General features: G+C 41.5%; 1 protein-coding gene across 4 annotated transcripts in view; it reads left to right on the forward strand.

Annotated features, from left to right (window-relative positions):
- The window catches only part of fgf14 (fibroblast growth factor 14), a 508,919-nt gene that overhangs the window by 347,467 nt on the left and 136,720 nt on the right, over positions 1 to 24,732 (forward strand). The gene's annotated exons all lie outside the window — the stretch shown is intronic.

The raw sequence follows: 24,732 nt of genomic DNA on the forward strand, positions 1-24,732 counted from the left end.
AATTATGCCCCCTCGTGATAGACATTTCTGCCAAAGCAAATAAAGAGGAGACTGTAGAATTCTTAGCATGAAACTGTGTGGGATGAAAGAAAATACTTAAGTTGAAGACCTAACCAAATATAATTTGCCATGAATTGGGTTTTAGGAAAAAAATTAAAGAAAAGGTAATTTCATTAATAAACTATATTTGGGAAGTCCACATTATAGATCAATAACGCACAACAATTCCACAGAAAGAATTTACCAAATTCCAGATGTCATTAAATAATACTCTGTAGAATGAGTCTGTTCAGCCTATCGAGTCCTTCCCAGGTCTTTTATAGATCAATCTAGTTAGCTTCACTTTCCCTATCCTGAGATATTTTCCTCCATCACATTTTTATACAATTCCAATTTGAAAGCTTTTATTGAATCTAATCTGTGCATATCGGTAATAACAGAGGAATTTCAGTGTTGCATGCGTCTTCTGTTATCCACGTCTACATTTCTTCTGATGGTACTAACTGCTCCTAAGTCTTCTCAGGGACAAAAGGAAGTTGCCTTCCAGTGAAGCAACTCCAGTGTTGGGTCACAAGTATAATGACGACTTACATTTAAAGCATGTCACAGACGCAATTATCAAACAGAATTTGACATCAAGCAGCATGAGGAGATATTGCAGGTGTTCAAAAGCTTGGTTAAAGGAGTACAAGAATTCCAGAAGATTATAGCATAGAGCAGATCCCCACTGTACTATTGCCATGAGTTGCAAGATCTATCACAGGAGGACATGCCAGAAGCAGCAGCTGGTGAAGCTACTACATTACTTACAGCCAAGAACTGTCAGCAGCATGCGATAGACAGAGCTAAGCAATGTTTCAATCAATGGACCAGATCTGAGCTCTGCAGTCCTACCACATCCAATCATGAATGGTGGTGGACAAGAAAACCATTACCAGGAAGTTGAAGCTCCACAAATATCCCAGACCTCTATGATGAAAACCTTAGAACATCAGTGCATCTGAAGTGTTTGCATTCATCTTCAACTGGAACCCAACATCATCAATGCCAATCTTCAGCCAATTTGATTTGCTGTAGGTGATATCAGGAAACAGCTGAAGGCATTGGATACAGTAAAGGCTATGGGGCTCTGACAACATTCTGGAAATATTACTGAAGTCTTGTACTCCAGAAGCACCGAGTCAAAGTATTCCAGGATAGCTACAGAATTGACATCTATCCAGAAGGATGTAAAATTGTCCAAGTTTGCCCTGCCCACAAAAAGCAGGATAAATCCAACCTGACCAATTACCACCAAGCAATCTGCAAGATAACGTTTCACAAAGTGTGGAGCTGAGGAGTTAATATCAACCATTAACCTAAAACTGAACTGGACCAGCCATATAAATACTAAGTGGAGGACAGAGGTTGGGAATTCTGCAGCAAGTAACTCACTTCCTGATTCTCCAAAGTTTGTTCATATCTACAAAGTCTGGAATGTGATGGAAAACCTGCCACTTGCCTGGATGAGTGCAGCTACAACCCCAGTCAAGAAATTCAACAGCATTCAGAACAAGCAACCTGCTGGATTGGCACTTTGATCAACACCTCAACATTCACTCTCTGCACCACTGATGCACAGTGGTAGCAAAATAGACAACCTCTCCAGGATGCACAGCAGCAACTCACCAAGGTTCCTATTAAAGAATGTTTTGGCAAAATTAGTTGCAAAAATTTCTACATTCTCAAGTGAAAGGTTTTTTGAGAAGAATATGTCATCTGTGGCTAAATAAGGAAGTTAAGGGTAGTAAAAAGGGAGAGAGAAAAAGTGAGTGACTCAGAGAAGGTGATTGAGTGAATGAGAGAGTGACTGATTGAGGGAGAGATGGTGACTGGGGAGGGGTTTGTGATAAAGTGACTGATTGAAGGGGTGTCCGAGGGAAGGAGGATGGGTGAGTGGGAGAGAGAGTAAGATGTTTATTTATTGCAAAAGGAATGGAGGATAAAAATGTCATGATTTGGAGATGCCTGTGTTGGACTGGGGCATACAAAGTTAAAAATCACACACCAGGTTGAGAGATTTAACAAACAATCCAGGTCTTTTTCAATATATAATTTCAGTTACATCACACTGTAAACTTTTGCTTTAAATTCTGTGTCTTATGATCTTATACTCCACAACCACCTGATGAAGGAGCAGCACTCCAAAAGCTATTGCTTCCAAATAAAACTTGGATTATAACCTGGTGTTGTGTGATTTTTTATCTGTATAAAAATGGCGGCTGACTCAACTGCCCTCTGGGCAATGGTGCTGGTACTGCCAGTGATGTCCTCATCCTGTGACTGAATAAAGAAAAGAAAAACAGGCAAATGAAACTCCTGGAAATCTGAAACAAACAAAAACAAGGAATTGCTGGAGAAACTCAGCGTGTCTGACAGCATCTATAGAAAGAAAACCGAGTTAACATTTCAAGTTGTGACTCTCCTTCCCAGACCCATTAAGTTTCTTCATCGATTTCTGTTTTGTTTGTTATAAAAATAAGCAAGTCTTGACTAAACTGTATAAGACAATAGTCAGGCCACACCTGGAATATGGTGAACAGTTTTGCACCCTTTATCTAAGGTAAGATGTACTGATATTGGAGTCAGTCCAGAGAAGGTTCACTAGGTTGATTCCGAGTGTGGGAATTTTAGAAGAGGTTGTGCCTGTACTCATTGGAATTTAGAAGATTGAGAGGAAGCTTCCTTGAAAGATAGAAGATTCTTAGAGGACTTGATCAGGTAGATGCAGGGAGGTTGTTTTCCCTTGTAGTATAGGCTTGACCAAAGGGCATGATCTCAGAATAAGGGGCTGCCCTTGTAAGACAGAGATACAAAGACATTTCTTCTCTCAAAATTTAGTAAATCTGTGGAATTTATTATCATAGGGTGCTGCAAAGACTGGGTTGTTAAGTATATTCAAGGCTGAGATAGAGAGATTTCCAATGAACAAGGGAATCAAGCATTATGGGGCGAAAGCAGGTAAGTGGAGATGAAGGTTGTCAGATCAGGCGCGATCTCATTGAATGGTGAACTCAATGGGCTGAATGGCCTGATACTGCTCCCATGTCTTATGGTCTTATTAAATTGAAAGAAATACTGAATAAATCTGCAAGCATTAATAGTAAGTCAGAGGATTGGAGAAATTTTAAGAACGATCAAGCAATGACTAAAAAGATAATAAAAATGCAGGAAATATGAGAGGAGGATTGCTTGTAACATAATAATAGATTGTAGGAGCTTCCACCAGCATTTGAATATGGAAAAAGTAATTAAAGCTAGTGTTGGTCCTCTAGAGAGTCAGTCTGAGGAATTCATAATAAAAAGAAAGAAATGGTGGAGGCGTTGAACAGATAATTTGTGTCTGCCTTCACAGTAGAAGGCTTAGAAAACTCACAAAGGATAATTGAAAATCACAAGATGACAGAGAGGCATGAACTTAAAAACAATCATTGTTACCAAGGAAAAGGTGTTTTGAAAACTTTTGAACTAAAGAGTGACAGGTTCCCAGGACTGAACAGATACATCCTAGCATCTTAACAGGAATGGTGGCTCAGACGGTAGATGCATTGATTATATTTTTATAAAATTCCATAGTTCTGGAAGGATTTTGTGGATTGGAAATTAAAAAAGGACACCTAAGGAAGATTCTAGAATTCATTATCAAAAAGGTCACAGTAATAGGTAATTTAGAAAATCAACATCCTATCAGGCAGAGCTAAAGTGGCTTTGTGGAAGGGAAATCATCTGTAATTAATCTACTGGAGATTTTTGATGAAGTAACATTTGCTTGTGTATACGATCTTCTTGTATTTTCATAAAGCATTTGATAAGGTGCCTCATCAATGCTTATTACAAAAAAAAGAGCACATATTAACATATTAGAATAGATAAAGAATTGGTTAAGTGACCGAAGCAGAGAGTTGGGATAGTAGGAATAAATGGGTCTTTTTTAGTTTAGCAAGATATCACTCGTGGACTGTCACAGAGAGCAATGCTGGGTTCTTAGCTATGAGAAAACCAAACGTATGGCAGCTAAATTTCAAAGGTAAGTTGTCAAGAAGAGGTTGAGAATCTGCAGAGGGATAATTACAAGTTAAGTGAGTGTTAACTTTGAATAACGATAGAAGGAGTTGAATTTCTTTTTCATTGTCAAAGATTAACATCTCATTCCTTTTGTTAAAAGCTGCTGCCTTGCTCAAGTCAACAAAGGAGGTCTCAAAACTATATTGGCATCTATAAACCAAGCCCAGCCTGAGACAGTGAGTTGTCTGACAGTCTGTGGCCTTTAAGAATATCTGTAATCTTCCCTTGAGTGATAGTTTGGTAGCTGGTGTCTCCACTGAAGAGGTTTATGCTGTGCTCCATCTGCTTAGTTTAATAGTCACTTGCAGTTTCCACAGATCTATTGCTGCCCAGCACAGAAGGCTGAATCTACACCAAAATTAAAGCATAAGGCGAGTTTTTCTATTTTAAACTCTATTCATAGACAGCAAGTGAGTAACATTTTTGATTTGACTATTTCAAGGACACCAGCAAAGTCACCACTTTATGTTGTAAACTTTTCATTTACCTGTTTTATCAAAAAAGAACATGTATTGGTTCAGAACCCAAAACTCACAGAGTAACATGTAAACTTTGGGGTTCCTTTAAGGAGATAGGGCCATTGCACTGCTTCAAGTGAGAGTGGGAGAGTTCTCCCAGTATCTTTGTCCAATAATCCTCCCTTAACTAATGTCTGAAAATCAGATTATCAGATCATTATCACATTGTTGTTTCTGGGAGCATGCTGTGTGTAAATTGCCATGTTTCCCATGTTACAAAAGTGACTTGACTCTAAAATAATGAATTGATTATAAAGCACCTTGTGGTGTTCAGAAGTGTGAAAGGTGGCAGGAGAAGTGCAAGTTATTTGTTCTTTTCTACTTCTTCTACTTTCAGAGAAAGGATTCATTTTGCCATAGACAGTTGTTAGGGAAGTAATCAGTGAATTTAAGAAGCTACAACTGTCAGTCTAAAGTAACATGCTCAAAGCTGATACCTCACAGCAGCTATTACAATCAACAGAGTGACTGCACTATAAGAAGCATACAATGACCAGACAACAACAAGAAATTTTGTGTAAAACATACAGCAAAACTACCAGCATGACATTGGCGGCCTTCATTTCTCTGCCCTCTGCATCCACTCTAAGCTGTTTCCTTCTGAATTTGCTGTACTCCGTTCTCTCAAGTCCAAGCCTGACCTTGTTATCAAACCTGCCGATGAGGAGAGTGTGGCTGTCACCTGGCAAGCTGACCTCTACCTGACAGGGGCTGAGTGCCAACCCTTAGACACTTCCTCCTCTCTCCCCCGGATTGTGACTCTCCCATTGAACATCAGGCTGTAGTTTCCAGGATTGACACCTTCCTCCATTTAACGAACATTCCTTCCCCATTCCTCCTCACAGCCCTGTCTAGTTTATGTTTTGTTTACTTAGTCCCCAATGGAGACGACCAACTCTCTCCCTTTTGCACCATTTTGCATTTGTTTATTTACTTTCTCCATCATTAACTGGGCTTTTGCCTCTGTCAACAGTTTTAAAAAATGACATTTTCAATTCTGAAGAATTGTCATATCAGACTCAAAACACTAACTCTGTTTCTCTCTCCAATGACACTGTTAGACCTGCTGAGTTGCTCCAGCATTTTCTCTGTTTGTTTCAGATTTCCAGCAACCGTAATATTTTGCCTTTATTCAAATTAGCAAAGCATCTCTGTTAGGGTGGGAAACACTGGTGGCACTCTGCAGCCCAGAGTTGTAAAGGAGAAACAGACATTTGTTTGGCATTAAACATTAATCTGTCCAATTATTTAAATTCCACATAAACAAATTGTTTAATTAATACAAAGTTAATGCTATATTGAGATTAATAGGAGCAAAAAAATCACATCTGGCATTGTTTTTTCTGGAATACTTTGCCAAGGTGCGAACAGATTTTAAAATGATTTAGTTTATCTCCTCCACACTTAAAAAAATGAGTTGATGGAAAGTAATTTTTAGTAGCAGCAATTTCTTGAAGGCTGCAGACTTGGATCCAACTGTGAATTATGAGTGTTGCAGTTGAAAAGCAAAGCAGATAGGATTTTCATTTTTGTCACTTCTTCCCTTGTTAAAACTGATTTAACACATAGAAAAATGCAATTATGCAAAACTTGCTATATTAAGCAAATCTTTACATAAAAAAATAAGATCCTCCAGAACTTTATATGAGGTGTAAAAGTTCAGTTTAGAAGTGCATCACTATTCGGGTGTCTGGGTGGTTAACACTGCTGTCTCACAGTGCCAGGGATCCACCTTTGATTCCACCATCGGGCGACTGTGTGGAGTTTGCACGTTGCCCCAGTGTCTGCGTGGATTGCCTCCAGGTGCTCTGGTTTCCTCTCACAGTCCAAAAATGTACAGGTTAGGTGGATTGGCTATGCTAAATTGACCATAGTGTCCAGGGATGTGCAGGCTAGGTGGATAAGCATGGGAAAGGCAGGGATAGGATAGGAGAGCTGAGCCTGGGAGGGATGTTCTTCAGAGCGTTGGTGTGGACTCCATGGGCTGAATAGCCTGCTTTCAGCTGTAGGGATTCTATGATCTAGTTTAATATCTGGGGGTGAGGTGGGTGGGGGAGCATGGTGGCTCGGGACCGGGGTTTGATTCCAGCTATGGGCGACTGTGTGGAATTTACACATTCTCCCTTTGTCTGCATGGGTTTCCTTCCGAAGTCTAAAGATGTGTAGATTAGGTGAATTGCCCGTGCTAAATTACCCCATAGTGTTCAGGGATGTGTAGGTTAGGTGCATTAGTTAGGGGGAAGACTAGGATGATAGGGAAGGGGAATAGGTCTGAGTGGGTTACTCTTTGGAGGGTTGAAGTGGACTTGTTGGACCAAAGGGCTTGTTTTCACATGATAGGGATTTAAAAAAAAACATATTATATATTATCCGAATTTCTTATTGAGCATGCATCATAACAGTGATAACTCTTTAAGAGTATTTCCTTAACTGTAAGGCGCATCCTAAAAATGTATAAAAGTGCTCTTTCTTTCCAATTCTTATAATACTTAAAGTTTCAATTCCTCCAAGTGACCTTGTCTGTGAAATTATACAAGGGGATACTACTTTACATTCATTTCACCTTTATTAGAAATTTCCTGTTCTGTTTTTTTCAAGGTAGAATTAACCAAGAGTTATTTAAAACGGCTTGTCCCACCAAACCAGCAGAGAGAAGGAAGTAAGATGAGTAAAATACTGTAGATGTTGGAGATCAGAAATAAAAACAGCAAATGCTGAGGGAAGTCCGCAGGTCTGGCAGCACCAGTGGAAAGAGAAATAAAGTTAACAGGTTGAATTTTACCAAAGGTCATCTGTGATCATTTCAAGGAGATTTTCAGAGGGTTTCTCTGTGAGCTCTCATGAGTTACCTCATACAGTTCTCACCTCACCAAGTATACACAATGTTTCCATGGTGGCTTCGCGCTGTCTCACATTCAACAGCGGTAAATGTGCAGCAGTGTCAGCACCTTCTGGCATTTAAGCCATGGGTGCCATCTTTAAACTCCCGCTTGGCACTATGCCAAAAGTTGCCAGGCAGTTCTAAAGTAGCCATCCATATAGGGTGGTATCCACAGTGCAGAGGAATGCGCAGCAATGCCACAAGTCGGTTAATGCGGTCCACAAAGGTTAGTGCCACCATCTTTGTTCTACTTCCTCACATTAACTCTGATTCTGGCCATTGCTCCCACATTCCTCTAAGACTCATGTCTACCACTCTCAATATTGCATGTAGCATCTTTCCTGTCACCACCTTATCTCCCAACATCTAGCTCTTCCTGCCCTCTGCGTTTCCAACTCACTTGGGACATCTTACCACCTTTCCTGAAAGACAAAGACCAGATCCTTCACTGACCGTAGTCCCCCTTGAATGTTCACTACTGCCTGGCTATTGCAAAAGCAAGGAAGAAAAGACAAAGATGTTGCAAGCATCTAAGTGGACGCAAAAACAAGTCTTAGCAAGGAAATCAAGCACGGAGTTCCAAAATTAACCCTGTTTTGAAGTATGAGATAGGTTCTGTATGCAAAGTGGCCAGTCAACAGCACTGCAATGTAAGCTGTTGGTGAGCATGCATCATAACAGTGATAACTCTTTAAGAGTATTTCCTTAACTGTAGTATTGAAGTGCTGGCCAGTACTAATAGTGAGTCTCAAATGTGGCCTAGTGGTGTGCTGAAGTCAGTGCTTTACTGAAGCCAATCTCTGCATAGAACGTGCTCATGGAGTGTGTTAGGAAATGTTCACCAAAATGGATACCTGGAAAATTGTCTGATATTTTTGAAAATTTCTTGACAGATATTTTCACTGTTCAGTTTCTCTCCACTGTCTGGGAAAATAGCAACCTGCATAGAAATAAGGTGAGATGTTAATGCATGCAAATAGGCCTCTCATTGCTCACAAGTAAAATTTTCATTTTGCTGTTAAAACTTTGGATTTGTTTTTTCTTAATGTGAAAATTTTTCTGTTCTTGTCATACTTTACCAACTGACTCACCATTGCTCATGTCATTTGGGATGGGGAAGATTCTGCCCAACATTTCAAGTCCAATATGACTCTTCATTGGAACCCAGGTTTATGCTCTGTACATAGGAACACAGGACTTAGGAAAAGATGTGGACCATTCAGCCCTTCAAGCATGCTCCACCATTCAATAAAATCACGGCTGATCTGATTGTGGTCTGAATGCAACTTTCCTGCCTGCCCTCATAACCCTTGACCCCTCTGTCTATCAAAAATCTAGTGCTGCCTTAAATGAATACAATGCCCCAACCTCTACATTCTCCAGGAAAGAGAATTCCACAGACTAACAATCCTCTGAGAAGGAAAAATTTCTCCTCATCTCCACCTTAAAAGGGAGACCTCTTATTCTTGTCTGCGATTCCACAAGAGGAAACATCCTTCTGATATCTCTGCTATCAAGTCCCTCAGGATCTTACATGTTTCAATAAGAATACCTCTCCTTTTTCCAAACTCTAAGGGGTAAAAGCCTAACCTGTTAAGCCTTTCTTCATGAAATAAACCTTACACCCCAGGAATGAATCTTCTCTGAATGACTTCTATACCAATTGAATCCCGTTTTTAAAATAAGAAGGGAGGCGATGGCCTAGTGGTATTATCAGAGGATTGTTAATCCAGAGACCGCGGTAATGTTCTGGGGACCTGGGTTCAAATCCCACTATGACAGATGGTGGAATTTGAATTCAATAAAAATCAGGAATCAATCGTGAAACCATTGTCGATTCTCAGGAAAAGCCCATGTGGTTCACTCATGTCCTTCAGGGAAAGAAGCTGCCATCCTTACCTGGTCTGGTCTACAAGTGACTCCGGAACTCTCTGGGCAATCAAGGATGGAGAATCAATGCTGGTCTGGCCAGTGAGGCCCTCATCCCATGAGCAAATCTTTTATAAAATAAACCGTACTTCAAATATGGTCTTGCCAAGATCCTGTGTAGCCAAAGGGAACAAGTTCTGATTTTCTAACATTATTTATCATCGACAAACTCTTTACCATCCCTTGACAAAGTGGAGAGGCAGATTGCAAAAGGGATACAAAAAGTTTCTAAAGGGATATTGATAGATGAGGTAGGTAAACAAATAGTTGGCAAATTAAGTATAACATGGGAAAATGTGATGTTGTTCATTTTGGAAGGGAGAACAAAAGAATAGAGTATTATTTAACTGGAGACAAACTGCAGAAAGCTGTAACACAAAGGGACTTGGGGTATTTGTGAACGAAATACAGAAAGCTAGCATACAGGTAATCAGGAAGGCAGTTCAGAGAAGGTCCACTAGGATGATCCCCGATTAAAAGATTGTCTTCTGAGCAAAGATTGAAATGTTGAAAAATATAGATTTGACCGGGAAAATGCTGAGAAGATATTTCCCCTCATTGAAGAGCTTAGAACCAGTGGGCACAGTCTCAGAATTAAGATTGAGATGAAGAGGAATTTCTTCTCTTGGAGAGTTGTGAGTCTTTGGAACTCCTTACCACAGAGAGCTGTAGGGGCAGAGTCCTTCTGTATATTTAAGGCTCAGATGGATAGATGGATTCTTGACCAGTAGGGGAGTCATGGGTTATGAGGAAAGAACAGCAAAGGGGACCAGAGGGGTGTCAGATCAGCCATGACCCTATTGAATGGCAGAGCAGGATTAGCACCTGAACAGCCTGCTCTTGATCCCATTTGTTATGATCTTATGCACAACTTACCTTTGTACCAAATTTAGCCATCATACATACGGTCCCCTCATCCAAATCATAGTTGTATATCGTAAATAGATACGGTGCCAAATAATGTCTGTTAGACTCCACTAGTTGCAGTTTACCAGCCAAGAAAAAAAATTATCCCTAGTCTCTGCTAACCAATCCTTTATCTGTGTTAATGTGTTATTCCAGACACAATGTGCTCTTCTTGTCTTATGTTGTAACCTTTGATGAGATGCCTTTTAGACAAAGATATCATATAAATGCAAGATGCTATTGTAATGTCAGAGATCTGTGCATTTTCTGTACGTTTTTCACTGTTCAATGTATTTTCAAATGTTGTCTTTACAGGCTATAATCAAAGGCATTAATGAATTTCATAAATTAGATCAACCAGATGGTTGTAATGATTAGCAATTTTAGCTTTGGATAGGTAGGGCTATTTTTGACAGCAGTCCCTGCACTTTTGATTTTAGATGATTGCTACAATACCTAGCTGAGCCATTTTATTCCCAGTCTGTCTGAGAGCCAGTGGTAGAAGTCACATTCCTTAACTGGCTAAGTTCTTGCTAAATGCAAACTGATTCCATTTATTCTCAGATTCTTGTATCACATATTTTGTGTAAAAGGTCATCAATCAGTGTCAATCCTGTTCCATGAAAAAAAATGCATACAACTTCTGGGCCTATTGCTATCTCCCTGACGCAATGTTAATTACATGAGAAATGTCAGAATGTGAGCCTAACCAGTCAGACTGAAATTGCCACTTGAGCCATGTATTCACCTTGTGTAGTGCCTTTGCATGATAGTATTTTAAAGTGTTGGATGATTTTCTTCATGCTTTCAACTGAATGGTGGGGCAGAATAGTAATTGTTTACCAGAGAAGGGCCAAGGACAAGGGGTTTCAATTCTGAGGAGAGAGTGGATTGTTCTCTTCAAAGCAGAGCAGGTTAAGGAAAAGTTAAATAGAGGTATCTTCGAAGCTATGAGACGTCCTGTTAGAACAAATAACAAAAAACCCTCTTTCCATTGAAGGAGGGTTAGTAACCAAAGGACATAGGTTTAGCAAAAAGCATAAAAATAGATTATAAAGGCTTCTATATGTATGTAAAGGGAAAACATTTGGCCAAGATGACTGGGGTCCATTACAAGAGAGCAGAAATTATAACATAGGATGCAAAAATAGAGAAGCTAAGAAATTAAGAATTGTATATGAGTCTGAGTGACATGGACTATGGCAAGAATTATGGTAGAACCAGACAACGGGTAACACAGTGGCCCAGTAGTTAGTATTGCCGTCTCACAGCACCAGGGAAATGGATTGATTCCAGCCTCAGGTGACTGTCTGTGTGGAATTTGCATGTTCTCCCTTTGTCTGTGTGGGTTTCCACCCCCAGCCCAAAGGTGTGCTGTTTCGGTGGTTTAGCCATGCCAAATTGCCCATAGTGTCCAGGGATGTGCAGGCTAGGTGGATTAGCCGTGGGACGTGTTGGGTTACCAGGAAAAGGTAGGGTGGTGAGTCTGGATAAGATGTTCTTTTTTACAGTCAGTGTGGACTCAATGGGCTGAATGGCCTGCTTATATACTGTAGGGATTCTATAATTTTACAAAGAAGGTGACAAGACTTACCTCCACATTCAGAACATCTCGTTGCATCTTGTATTCTTTTGCTGAGCGGTGAGGCGAGTTTGTCAGGAAGCAGCAGTGAGTTACTAATTAAGGAGAAGTATTGCTTGTGAAATGAGTTATTAATGGCCTAACTCACCTCATTACTGTTCAACCTCCCATTCTGACAATTGTGAGGGTTGAAAAGTATGGTGCTGGAAAAGCACAGCAGGTCAGGCAACATCTGAGGAGCAGGAGAGTTGACATTTCGGGCATAAGCCCTTCATCAGTAATGTGGAGGAGGCTGAGAGATAAAAGAGGGGATGGAGTGGGGTGGGGGGATGCTGAGGAGGACATAGGTGTGATGGTTTTAGGTGGATGCAGGTGAGGGATGTTTGTAATAGGTTGGTGGGGAGGGTGGGAGGGTGGAGCAGATAGGTGCGAAGGGAGATGGAATGGTGGGACAGGTCAAGAGGACAGTGCTGAGTTGGAGGGTTGGAACTGGGGTGAAGTGGGGGTAAGGAGAGATTTGGAAACTAGTGAAGTCAATGCTGATGCCACGTAGTTATAGTGTCCCGAGGTGGAAGATGTGGTGTTTTTCCTCCAGTTGTTGGATGGCTTTGATTCAAATGTGGAGGAGGCCCAGGACTTGCATGTCCTTGGGGGAATGGGAGGGGGAGTTAAAGTGGTTGGCTATAGGACGGTGGAGTTGTTTGGTGCATATGTCCCAGAGATGTTCCCTGAACCACTCCACAAGTTGGAGTTCTGTCTCCCCGATGTGTTTCACCCGTTCTGTCTCCTCTACGTCAGGGAGACAGAACGCCAACTCCCAGAGGGTTGGATATAGTAATGCATGGATAAGAATGATGTCATGAAAGAGAAGGGATTTAGCAATGGTCAGGAGCACCCTGGCTTCAAGGATATGGAGCAGTGTATGACTACACCTGGCCTGGTCCACTTCACACACCAGGGTTTGGCGAGGTAAATGTGCACTGGTGTGTAGATGAGAAGGCTGGGGAAGTGCAAAGCCAATGGGGTTCACACGAATGGAATTTGGATGTTTGGGCTTTCAACAATGTGCAAAGATGGAGGCTGGAAGCCATTGTCTGAAGAGTGTTCACTGTCTCTTTCACTGTGCTGGAAACCGAAAGGACACAATGCAAAAGGAAATGACTGTGATCTCATTCAGAGTGGGCAGAATAATTGTCTTGACCTGTGAGGGGACGGAGGAACTGCAGGGCCCACTGTTGTGAGGCACTTTAGAGAGCAAGAACATTACACACAGACCTTTGGACTGTATAGGACACAGACCTGTGAGTCCCTAATCCCTGGCCATACTAATGCGTTGCCTCTGCTTGTATTCTTGATGAAGGGCTTTTGCCCGAAATGTCGATTTTCCTGCTCCTTGGATGCTGCCTGAACTGCTGTGCTTTTCCAGCACCACTCTAATCCAGAATCTGGTTTCCAGCATCTGCAGTCATTGTTTTTACCTCTAATACATTGCCTCCTGTAAGCTGCACACCTCCCTGCTCCAGAAAGCACTGGTAACCTCATTTACACTGACGCATTTAGACATAGAGGCCAGGGAAAGAATAAAGATGTTGTAAGACAAGGAGAAATAGCATCATCAGGATCTATTACCTTGCTTCCACATGGTGCAGCAGGCTCTCAACATAGACATCAATCCATGGTGCATCCTGTATGGTTATGAAGGTAGGCATCAGACTGACACAGTTACATTTGGGGCAGTGCAGTTACTCAAACAACCAGATGGAAGGCCAAAGTATGGCCACTTATAAAATGTGACAACTAATGTACAGTGCATTGTCACTCATGCCACTAAAGTGCCCTCAGCAAGTTTTCTTCTTTTTCTCCCTCCCTCTGTGTCTCAGTGCAACCCCTGATTCCACAGCAGGGGTGGGAAGAGCCTGCTCAGCAGGACAGCCCATTGGCCTTGGAGATTTGAACAGATGACTTTTGTATTTGGAGAGGCCAGACATGCTGAGGCAAGTGGACCCTTCTCAGTTTGAACTTCTTCGGGTCAGAGAGTTGGAGGTGGAGAACACTCCATTGTCCTGAGCAGAGACTTCTGAGGGGCCTGTGTGATGATCTGATGTTCCTACCAAGGTGTTAGTGTGAGTGCTGGAAACAGCCTTTGCCGATACCTCCTGCGAAGCCTCAATACTCACATCCTCAGAGGCTGAGGAGGTAGTTTCTGAGGGAGCTAGCTATTTCTCGACAGAGATGGTGGGTATGCTGGTGGTTCTTGCAAGGCCAAACAGAGGGAAAGTGTCACAGTCAATGGTTAGAGTGGTGTGCAATGAATGGCACTGACAGTAGGTTAATGGGAGAGTTGCGGAAGAATGAAGAGTGGTACTTACTTGGACATGGATGTCTTGGAATCCAAGCAGCATTGGTCCCAGTCTTCTCCTGTGAGGGTTGGGGTTCTCTTCTGGTAGCACTGAGGAGTCGAATGTCAGGGGCCTCTTCACCCACCCAGGCCCTTTTTTGCCCTGCTGTGTGCTGTTTCCCCCTGTAATAAGAGAAAGGGAGAGTTTGAGTGAGGTGAAAGTGGCATTTGTGCTGGTACAGGAACATGGTTGAGGGAAGATGTTGCAGGCAGTAGTGATAATGGAGGAACATGAACCTTGGTGGGACGTGGGCTAGGTAGAAGTGTTGAATGAGTGTGAGGTGGCAGAGGGAAGAGTTTGGTGCAGCAGAGAAGATCATTAACATTCTTACAGTAGCTGCTGGCTATTCCTTGACACCAGCGGGATGGTACTGGCCCTGGTGGTGACCTCAGATCAGGTTGTCAGGATCTGATGACATAGCCTCCTCTGGGAACAGGACTGCTTGGCACGGTGGTTCAGTGGTTAGCAGTGCAGCCTCACAACACCAAGGATTTGGGTTTGATTCCAGCCTCGGGCGACTGTCTGTGTGGAGTTTGCACATTCTCCACATATCTGCGTGGGTTTCCTCCGGGTGCTCCAGTTTCCCCCCACAATCCAAAGATGTTCAGGTTAGGTAAATTGGCCATGCTAAATTGTTCATAATGTTCAGGGATGTGTAGGCTAGGTACATTAGTCAGAGGAAATGTAGAGTAATAGGGTAGGAGAATGGGTCTGGGTGGGTTACTGTTCGTAGGGTTGGTATGGACTTGTTAGGCTGAATGGCCTGTTTCCACAGTGTAGGTATTCCATTCTATACTTTAGACCCCTACCTTGACCAAGACCTCCATGTCCAGCATGGAGAATCACAGTGCCATCTTTCCTTTCTCTGACATCTTCCAACTCCATCCCTCACCAAAGAAGGCATTTTCGGAATGCTAACGCTCATCAATGTTTCAAGAAAGCACTGGTACCAGATATCCCATGAGTGGTGAGTTGTTTAGGGAACCCACACTTGGAAAGGTGGGACTAGGATTGGATGTGGGGGTTGCCGTCGGGGTAGTGTAAATAGTTAATGAGGAAGGTTTGGTAATATACAGTAGAAATCTTGCTGGGCCTTATGGATTTTGACGCAACTTGTGATGAGTGACAGAAAATCTAATTCAGCCCCTTGTGTTTCTTTTCAATGAGGAAAAGATACAGCCCAGAATTAAAGAGTCAAGTGATTGGGGAAAATGGAAGGTTAAAGGAAATTACTATTGGCAAGGAGATATTAATTGGGCTGTAAGTTGATAAGTACCCAGAGCCTCATAATTGTAGGTTGAGGGAGGTGGCTATATTGATAATGCATTAGTGATCATCGTCCAGTAAAGATTCTGGAATAATTCTACAGATTCTGGAATGATTCCTGCAGTTTAGAACTAGCAAATATCAAATCACTATTTAAGAAAGGAGCAAGAGAGAAAATAGGGAACTACAGACCTATTAGCTTATCACCAATAATGCAGAAAATGCTAGAATCTATTAGAAAGACTGCAATAAACAAATGGTCAGATAATAATAATCTAGACATAGGTAGCAATGGAGAATAATCTTTGATGAACTTGTTGGAGCTTTTGAGCATGTTACAAAAAATTGACAAAGGGGAATTGATTGATATAATATACTTAGATTTTCAGAAGGCCTTTGATCAGGTTCTCCAGAGGAGGTTGGTTAGCTAAAGTAAAGTGCATGATATAGGGGATAAAGGGCTGACATGGAGTGAGAATCGGCTAACATGCAGAAAACAGAAAATAAGAATAAGCGGGTCATTCTCATATTGGCAGACTGTGACTAATGTGGTACTGCAAGGATTAGTACTTGAGCTCCAGTTGTTCACAATATATATCAATGATTTTGGAGTTGGGGACCAAATGTAATATTTTCAAATTTCTAGATGATTAGATTAGATTAGATTCCCTACAGTATGGAAACATACAAAGCTGGATGGAAATTTGTGTTGTAAGGAAGATGTAAAGCAGCTTCCAGTTGAGTTGGACAAGCTTTGTGAGTGGACAAGAGCATCACAGACTAAATATAATGTCAAAAATATGAGACTGTGCACTTTGATAGGAGAAACAGATGTGCAGTGTATTTCTTAACTGGTAAGACGGAAGGTGCAGAGGTACAAGGGAATGCGGTGTCCTTGTCAATAGGTAACTGAAGGCTAACATGCAGGTGCACAAAGCTATTCGGAAGGCTAATGGAATGTAAGTCTTCTTCACAAAAGGATTTAACCACAGGAACAGTGGAGTATTGCTTCAATTATATAGAAGCTTGGCTAGGCTGCACTGAGAATACTGTGCATTTTTAATTTCCTTACCTCAGGAAGAATATCATTCCCATAGACTGAGTGCAAAGAACATTCACCAGACTTGTTCATGAGAATGGTAGGTCTACTCTTTGAAGAGAGATTGAGCAAACTGGGCCTGTATTCTCCAGAGTTTTGAAGAATGAGAGGTGACCTCGATGAAGCCTATAAAATGCTTAAAGAGATGGACAGGGTACATGCGGATAAGACGTTTCTCCTGGATGGGGAGTCGAGAATCAGGGGGCACAATTTAAAAACAAGTGGATGCAATTTAGGACCGAGATGAGGAGAATTGTTTTTGCTAAAATAGTTGTGCATCGTTAGAATTCTATACCCCAAAGCACTATACAATATTTGAGTCATTGATTATGATTAAAGTAGAGATTGGGAATCAGAAATCTATCATTGTGGTACAGGGTTATGGCATTAGTGTGGGTAAAGGCATTGAAGTGATCTGTTAGCCACGATCATATTAAGTCATGGAGCAAGCTGGATGGACTGCATGGCCTATTCCTGTTCTTATGTTCCTAAGGCAATTAGCAAAAAAGAACACAGAAAGGGCAGGTGGCTGTGTGGGGAGTCGGATTTTTGGGAGGGTTGCATGGGGTTGGTGGCTGACATTTTTTATACAATGAGTTGTCCTCAGCTGGGATATGCTGCCTCAAAGGACAGTCAAAGGACAGGATAGTTCCACATTAACTTTCAAAAGGAACGTGTGTAAATACTGGCAGCAAAAAAAAACAGCGGATGTCAAGGCAAATAAGAGGGAAGAGTGGGATGAATTATTTAGCTCTTTCAAAGATCCAGCACACGCAGAATGGGTCAAACAGGCTCCTTCTATGTTGGATGGTTCTATGCAAATCTGGAAGGTTCTGTAGGGAGTGCAGGGTCTTTGATGCTAGATTGATATTTCTGTGCTCTGGTAAGGTAATGTCTAACACTCAAACAGTAAAAACAGAAATTCACCCCAAGCTGTGATATTTTAACAGAAATTAAAAACGCTAGATTCAGCCCAATGTTTTTGCAGCTCCTGATTTCATCTGATTGCATACTTAAGGGAAAGTTGAAAATATTTTCAGTTAGCAACGTCTTTGTTAAATGCAAACTTGTTTGAGATCCTTTGTAATGCATTACAGAAAGGGTTAGTTTACTCAAACATTTATGAATTAAAAACAGATATATTTTAACATAAAATGCAAAATACGTTTGACTTTTAACTGCCCTCTGGACGATTAGGGATGGGAAATAAATGATGGTGTTGTGATCCTGTGAATGAATAAAACAAGTAATTCAGAATTTATGACTTTATAAACAATATAAAGCATACATTGATATTGGGAATGCTAGCATTTGTGTACTTTTTAACTACACCATGGGTGGCACGGTGGCACAGTGGTTAGCACTGCTGCCTCACAGTGCCAGAGACCCGGGTTCAGTTCCAGCCTCAGGCGACTGACTGTGTGGAGTTTGCACATTCTCCCCGTGTCTGCGTGGGTTTCCTCTGGGTGCTCCGGTTTCCTCCCACAATCCAAAAATGTGCGGGTTAGGTGAATTGACCATGCTAATGGGCGGCACAGTGGCACAGTGGTTAGCACTGCTGCCTCACAGCGCCTGAGACCTGGGTTCAATTCCCGCCTCAGGCGACTGACTGTGTGGAGTTTGCACGTTCTCCCCGTGTATGCGTGGGTTTCCTCCGGGTGCTCCGGTTTCCTCCCACAGTCCAAAAGATGTGCAGGGTCAGGTGAATTGGCCATGCTAAATTGCCCGTAGTGTTAGGTAAGGGGTAAATGTAGGGGTATGGGTGGGTTTCGCTTCGGCGGGTCGGTGTGGACTTGTTGGGCCGAAGGGCCTGTTTCCACACTGTAATCTAATCTAATCTAATCTAAATTGCCTGTAGTGTTAGGTGAAGGGGTAAATGTAGGAGAATAGGTCTGGGTGGGTTGCGCTTTGGCGGGTCGGTGTGGACTTTGTTGGGCCGTAGGGCCTGCTTCCACACTGTAAGTAATCTAATATATAATTGTAGAGAAATGTAACTGTTGTCAACCCACATGGGTATATAATTATTCTATCAATATGAAAAGACAGTGTTAATTTTTTATTCAATTTAGGCCTTTGCTATCTGAAATGATCCGCCTGTGTTATGTGACAATACAGATCTATTGTTTTGAGACTTTCCCATGGGATATCTAGATCTTGACCAGTGATAGACGCAAATATATTATAATGTGTTTATCATGCTTCGCCTGGACCCATTTATAAAAATATAATATTATTCTGCAAATATACTACTCCTGCTCAAGGTTTAGATCTCCACTTTGGTTATGGTGGTTGGTTATTGCACATATTAATTTTGTGAGATATCACTTACAGAGGCAGTCAGTTTCACAGCAGTGCTGCAGGTTTACCTGTCCAGCTGCATTCACCCACTCCAAAACTAAGCACAAGCTGATTAGAGTCTGCCGTCTGGGATCAAAGCTCCTTGTAATTGTTTAAGTTTCAAGAAACAATCCAATGAGGAAATGAAAAGTAGGATTATTTGTGGTTCCAAGCCATGTGGTATTTTCCTTCATTAGACCCTTTTGACTTAGATTCACAGTCTTCCATTCAACATTAACATTGAAAGATAAAACTACACCAGTCTTAAAATGATTATCCATCAGACTGCAGGGCTGGGCTTCATATAATTTTGAATCAAATTGAATTCATAATTTGTCAAGAAATATTAAATGATAACCATCAAGAGCACAAGTTAGTGCATGAAGGATTGATTATCCTTAATTAAAATCATAGAATCCCTGCAGTAAAGAAAGCGGCCATTCGGTCCATCAAGTCTGAACCAACCCAGACCCAGTCCTCTGCCTGTAACCCTGTACTTTACCATGGCTAATCCACCTAACCTGCAAGTCTTTGGACTATGGGAGAAAACCAGAGCCAAGAATGTAGCGCTGGGAAAGCACAGCTAGTCAGATAGCATCCAAGGAGCATAAAATCGATGTTTCAGGCAAAAGCCCTTCATCAGGAAACCAGAGAAACCCACATGGGGAGAATGCGCAGACTCCACACTGACAGTCAGTCAGTCACCCAAGTCTGGAAGCGAACCTGCGTCCGTAGCACTGTAAAGCAGCAGTGCTAACCACTGAGCCATTGTGTTTTCCATTCTTTTTCAAATGTATTTATAAAGGATGATCCAATAAACTCAGCCTACCCAAGTTCCACGGCAGCTTCTAAAAGTGCTGTTTGAGAAGTTGTGGCAGCATGATACAAATAAAAAGCACATTATTTATCAAAGCTAGCATTTAAATTAATAATATTATTGTAGTGTGACTATGATTAAGTAAAGCAGATATAGTGGTGAGTGCAAGCAAAGTATTCTTTATTCACTTATTTGAAATCTACACTGTTTAAAGAAGTCCAATTTGTCACAGACTTGTTATCATGTTCACTGATTGAAGAAGTCATCAATGGATCCAAGTTTGAGTAGACAAAGTAAACAAAACATTTAACATTCAAAGAATGTAGTGCCAAGCTGTCTTATTTTTTAATATTACAGGATCAATGTATCTTGTTCCTGTAATATTACAGGATCAATAATCTTATTCATCAACCATGCTTTTGCCAACTCTTTGAAAGAGCCATCTCGGTAGCCTCCACCATCCACCTCTCCCTGATTAAGATGGCGGCCATGAGTAGGCAGCGTCCAGAGTCATAAGCCCTGGGCTTGTCCGTTCCACACCGCTTTTCCTTACCCATCTTCTTCTCTTTTCTTTTCTCAACTGTAATGTTGAACTTTTGACTTATTTCTTTATTTTTCTGTTTTAAACCTAAGATTTTGTACCCAGGTACCTTTGTACCTGAGATGGCAATGGGACTTGGCGATTTTGTAAACTTTTCACCGTATCCTTGTATCCCTACACTTGAGTACATATGACAATAAACCTAATTCTAATGCCACTTCCCATAGCTTTTCAAATATTTCTCTTCCATGCATTTATCCAATTCACTTTTCAGAGTCAAATTTGGACCTGCTTCCTGCCAGTGCATTCCAGATCACAACTACTCACTGAATAAAAACATTTCTCATCCTCATTCCTCTATTTTGACAATTATATTGAACCTGTGTTCCTCTGGTTACAAATCCTTCTGCCACTGGAAACAGTTTCTCCTTATTTACTGAAACAAAAACCTTCATACAATAAAAACAGAAAGGCAACTCTAATTTATAAACACACAACTGTATATTATTTTTATAAATTTCACTTCCTCCAGCACGTTGTGGATTTTTAATCCTTTGTTCCAAACTTAAAGATGCCAGAAATTTTACTATGACAATATTGACTGCATGCACAGAGAAGGTTAAAGCTTCTGGACTATTCACCTGCTTGATAAGAATGGTCTTTATTTTTAAAAATGTAAACATTTAAAATTAAATGTAGCTTAAGGATAATAACTTGCAATGGTTTGAATGTAAATAAAACTGAACAAGAGGGACAGTGATGACAGCATTTCACATTCTCCAACTCAGTTCCAGAAAAAAACTGCAGGGCAGAGTCTTGTGGAGGTGATAGGGGTGTTAGTCTCTCGCCTAAGAAGCTGGTGAGAACTCTGTAGTAATCTTGCAACAAGGATGCCTCATCTTGGGCCCCTCAGGTACTTGACAGACCAACAGACCTCCTTCCTGGGGTCAGAGACCCTGAGGTTAAAAGACCACCCCCTCCCCCATGAACTGCCAGCCAAGCAGAGATGGTGACTGCTGTTGTCATGACACCCACCCAAGACCTGATGTCTTGGATGGAGCCAGGTGGACAGGTGACTGATGTCAGGGTGGGTTTTGTGCAGTGTTGTAGAGGAGGGGAGATTTTAGGAAGGGTCAGCTGTAGGGGCAGGAGTTTGGATCTCAGATGTCTCCCACATCCCTTTCAAAATTCTGGAACCCTCAATCAGTTGGTGAGTGCCTTTGAACAAGGGTCTGTCCTACCCCTACCCCTCCCCCTCCCCCCATGCCACCATAGGTCCCATTAACCAAAATGCCATGGTGAGCCCTCCAGATCTCCAATGGTTATGACCAGTAGTGGGCACGATTCGGCCCTTACCTTCTTCCTTGGTACTTAAGACATGAAGCCCATCAGTGTGCTTGCCTACCATGGACCCAATCAAGGTGAACACAGGAGGGCAGTGACGTCCCTACCTGGTACCATCCCACTTGACTAAACACCACTGCCATGAGAGGAAGCACATGATTTCACCCTTGGAGTTGTACAAATAAATAAATCAGTGGTAGTGAGACAAATCTGAACCAATGTTACACCAATGTTGGATACAAAATGGGAGGAGATAGGCTGTCTTGATTTAATGCAATGTTTAACAAAATGCATTTTAATAAGTGAAAAATATAGTGAGTTCGAATCAAACTTTTCCAAAAGGAAATTTTAGGGTGCACTGTTGCTTTAAAGCATCCAGTGATGAAGTTCGTACAAAACCTGGAGGAGCTTACACAACTTATTCTTTGATTGGAATTCCTTTCTTCCTCTGAATTATGAATTCATCAAGTCTGTCTCTTTGTGTAACATTAAAACCCACTGATTCACTTTGATTGAAATCTCATATGATACAAAGAATTTCTTGAATTAAAAATTCCCCTTATGGAACTTCATGTGAATTTCCCGGAACTTGTTAGAAGAAATATTGGTAGTAGTAAAACCAAGGATTTTGAGTTCTTTTGAGTGTAAATTCAGGCCACTTAATGTTAATTGCTTGCTTATCAGAGAAAAAAAGATAAATCATGGACATGAGATCTTAGTCTCAAAAGTCCACAGCCATAGAGTCATACACAAACAGACCTTTTGGCCCACCATGTCTATACCAGTCAACAAACAGCAAAGTACGCTAGTCAGGTTTACCTGCACTTGACCCATAGCTTTCTATGACTCAGCATTATAAGTATGCATCCACATGCTTCTTAAATGTTGCAAAAGTACCTGCCTGCACCACTCTGTCAGGCAGCACATTCCATAGTTCTACACCCCTCTGCATGAAAATTATTTTTCTTTGATCTCCTGTAAACTGCTTGCACCTTACCTTAAACCTTCTCCAGTGCAATCACATCATTCCAGTAGTGTGGCAAGCAGAACTGCACATTCCATCTGTGGCTTAACCAACATTGTAAAAAGTTGTAACAAGACTTCCTTGATTCTGTATTCTATACCCAGGTAATGAAGGTAAGCATCCCGTAGGCCTTCTTCACCACCCTATCTACCTGTGCTAACACGTTCAGGGACCTATAGACTTCTATACCACTGTCCCTTTGTTCCCTAGGGACCTACCATTCATTGTGTATATTTTTCCCTTATTAGACCTCAATGCATCACGTTGCACTTCTCATGATTAAATTCCATCTGCCATTGCTCTGCCAACTTATCAGTATCAAACTGCAGCCTTAGGCCACCCTCCTCATTATCAACAACACCCCAATTTTATGTCATCTGCAAATTTATTAATCATTAGTTCTACATTCACATCCAAGTCATTAATATACAGAACAAACAGCAAAGGTCTCAGCACCAAACCCTATGGGACACTGCTGATCACTGGCTTTCAATCACAAAAAGAACTCTCCACCCTAACCTTTTGCCTCCTATTTGCAAGCCAGTTTGGATCCAGTTTGCCAACATGCCTTGGATCCCATGGAATCTTACCTTTTGGACCAACCTTCCATGTGGGATCTCGTCAAAGGCCTTACTGAAAGTTCATGTAAACCACATGAACGGCATTATCTTCAACAGTGTATTTAGTCACCTTTTCAAAAAACTCAGATAAATTAATCAGACAGGATCTCTCTCTAACAAATCCATGTTGACTATCCTTGATCAATCCCTATCTTTCCAAGTAATGATGAATTCTGTCCTTCAAAATTTTTACAATAATTTCCCGATCACTAACATCAAACTAACAGGTCTATAATTACCTGGCTATCCCTGCTGCCCATCTTGAACAAAGGAACCACACGAGCTATTCTCCAGTTTCCTATGGCCAGAAAAGTATTAAATGTAATCAACCAGGGTTCCAGCAATCACCTCCCTTGCCTCCCATAATTGCCTGGGATTTATCCACCTTTACACTTGCAAAAGCATTGAATACCTCCTCCTTATTAAATATAATGTGTTATAGAACCTCACCAGCCCAACTATTATCCCTGGCTACAATGTAAATACAGATGAGATCAGATAAAACTCTCACCCATGTCCACTAGCTCCACGCACAAGTTTCCCCTTTGATCTCTTTACTCTTACTCTGGTAATCCTCTTACTCTTAATATACTTAGAAATGGCCTTGGGATTTTCCTTGATCCCATTTGCCAAAGATACTTTGTCGCCACTCTAAGCTCTTCAATTTCCTTTTTAGGCAACCACAGACTTTCTGTGCAAGTTTTGTGAAGGTTTGTAACTCAGGTTGAGGTTTAGGATGCAGGTTTGCTCGCTGAGCTGTAGGTTTGATATCAGACGTTTCATTACCTGGCTAGGTAATATCATCGGTGGCGACCTCCAAGTGAAGCGAAGCTGTTGTCTCCTGCTTTCTATTTATACCTTGCTCCTGGATGGGGTTCCTGGGGTTTGTGGTGATGTCATTTCCTGTTCATTTTTTGAGGGGTTGATAGATGGCATCTAGATCTATGTGTTTGTTTATGGCGTTGTGGTTGGAGTGCCAGGCCTCTAGGAATTCTCTGGCATGTCTTTGCTTAGCCTGTCCCAGGATAGATGTGTTGTCCCAGTCGAAATGGTGGTTTTTTTCATCCGTGTGTAGGGCTACGAGGGAGAGAGGATCGTGTCTTTTTGTGGCTAGCTGGTGTTCGTGTATCCTGGTGGCTAACTTTCTTCCTGTTTGTCCAATGTAGTGTTTGTGGCAGTCCTTGCATGGAATTTTGTAGATGACTTTGGTTTTGTCCATGGGATGTACTGGGTCTTTTAAGTTTGTTAGTTTTTGTTTGAGAGTGTTGGTGGGTTTGTGTGCTACTCGGATTCCAAGGGGTCTTAGTAGTCTGGCTGTCATTTCTGAAACTTCTTTGGTGTATGGTAAGGTGGTTAGGGTTTCTG

The sequence above is a fragment of the Chiloscyllium plagiosum genome, unplaced genomic scaffold, assembly GCF_037043375.1.
Source record: "Chiloscyllium plagiosum isolate Xiang-an unplaced genomic scaffold, Cpla_swu_hap1 HiC_scaffold_6, whole genome shotgun sequence".
NCBI classification, from domain to species: domain Eukaryota; kingdom Metazoa; phylum Chordata; class Chondrichthyes; order Orectolobiformes; family Hemiscylliidae; genus Chiloscyllium; species Chiloscyllium plagiosum.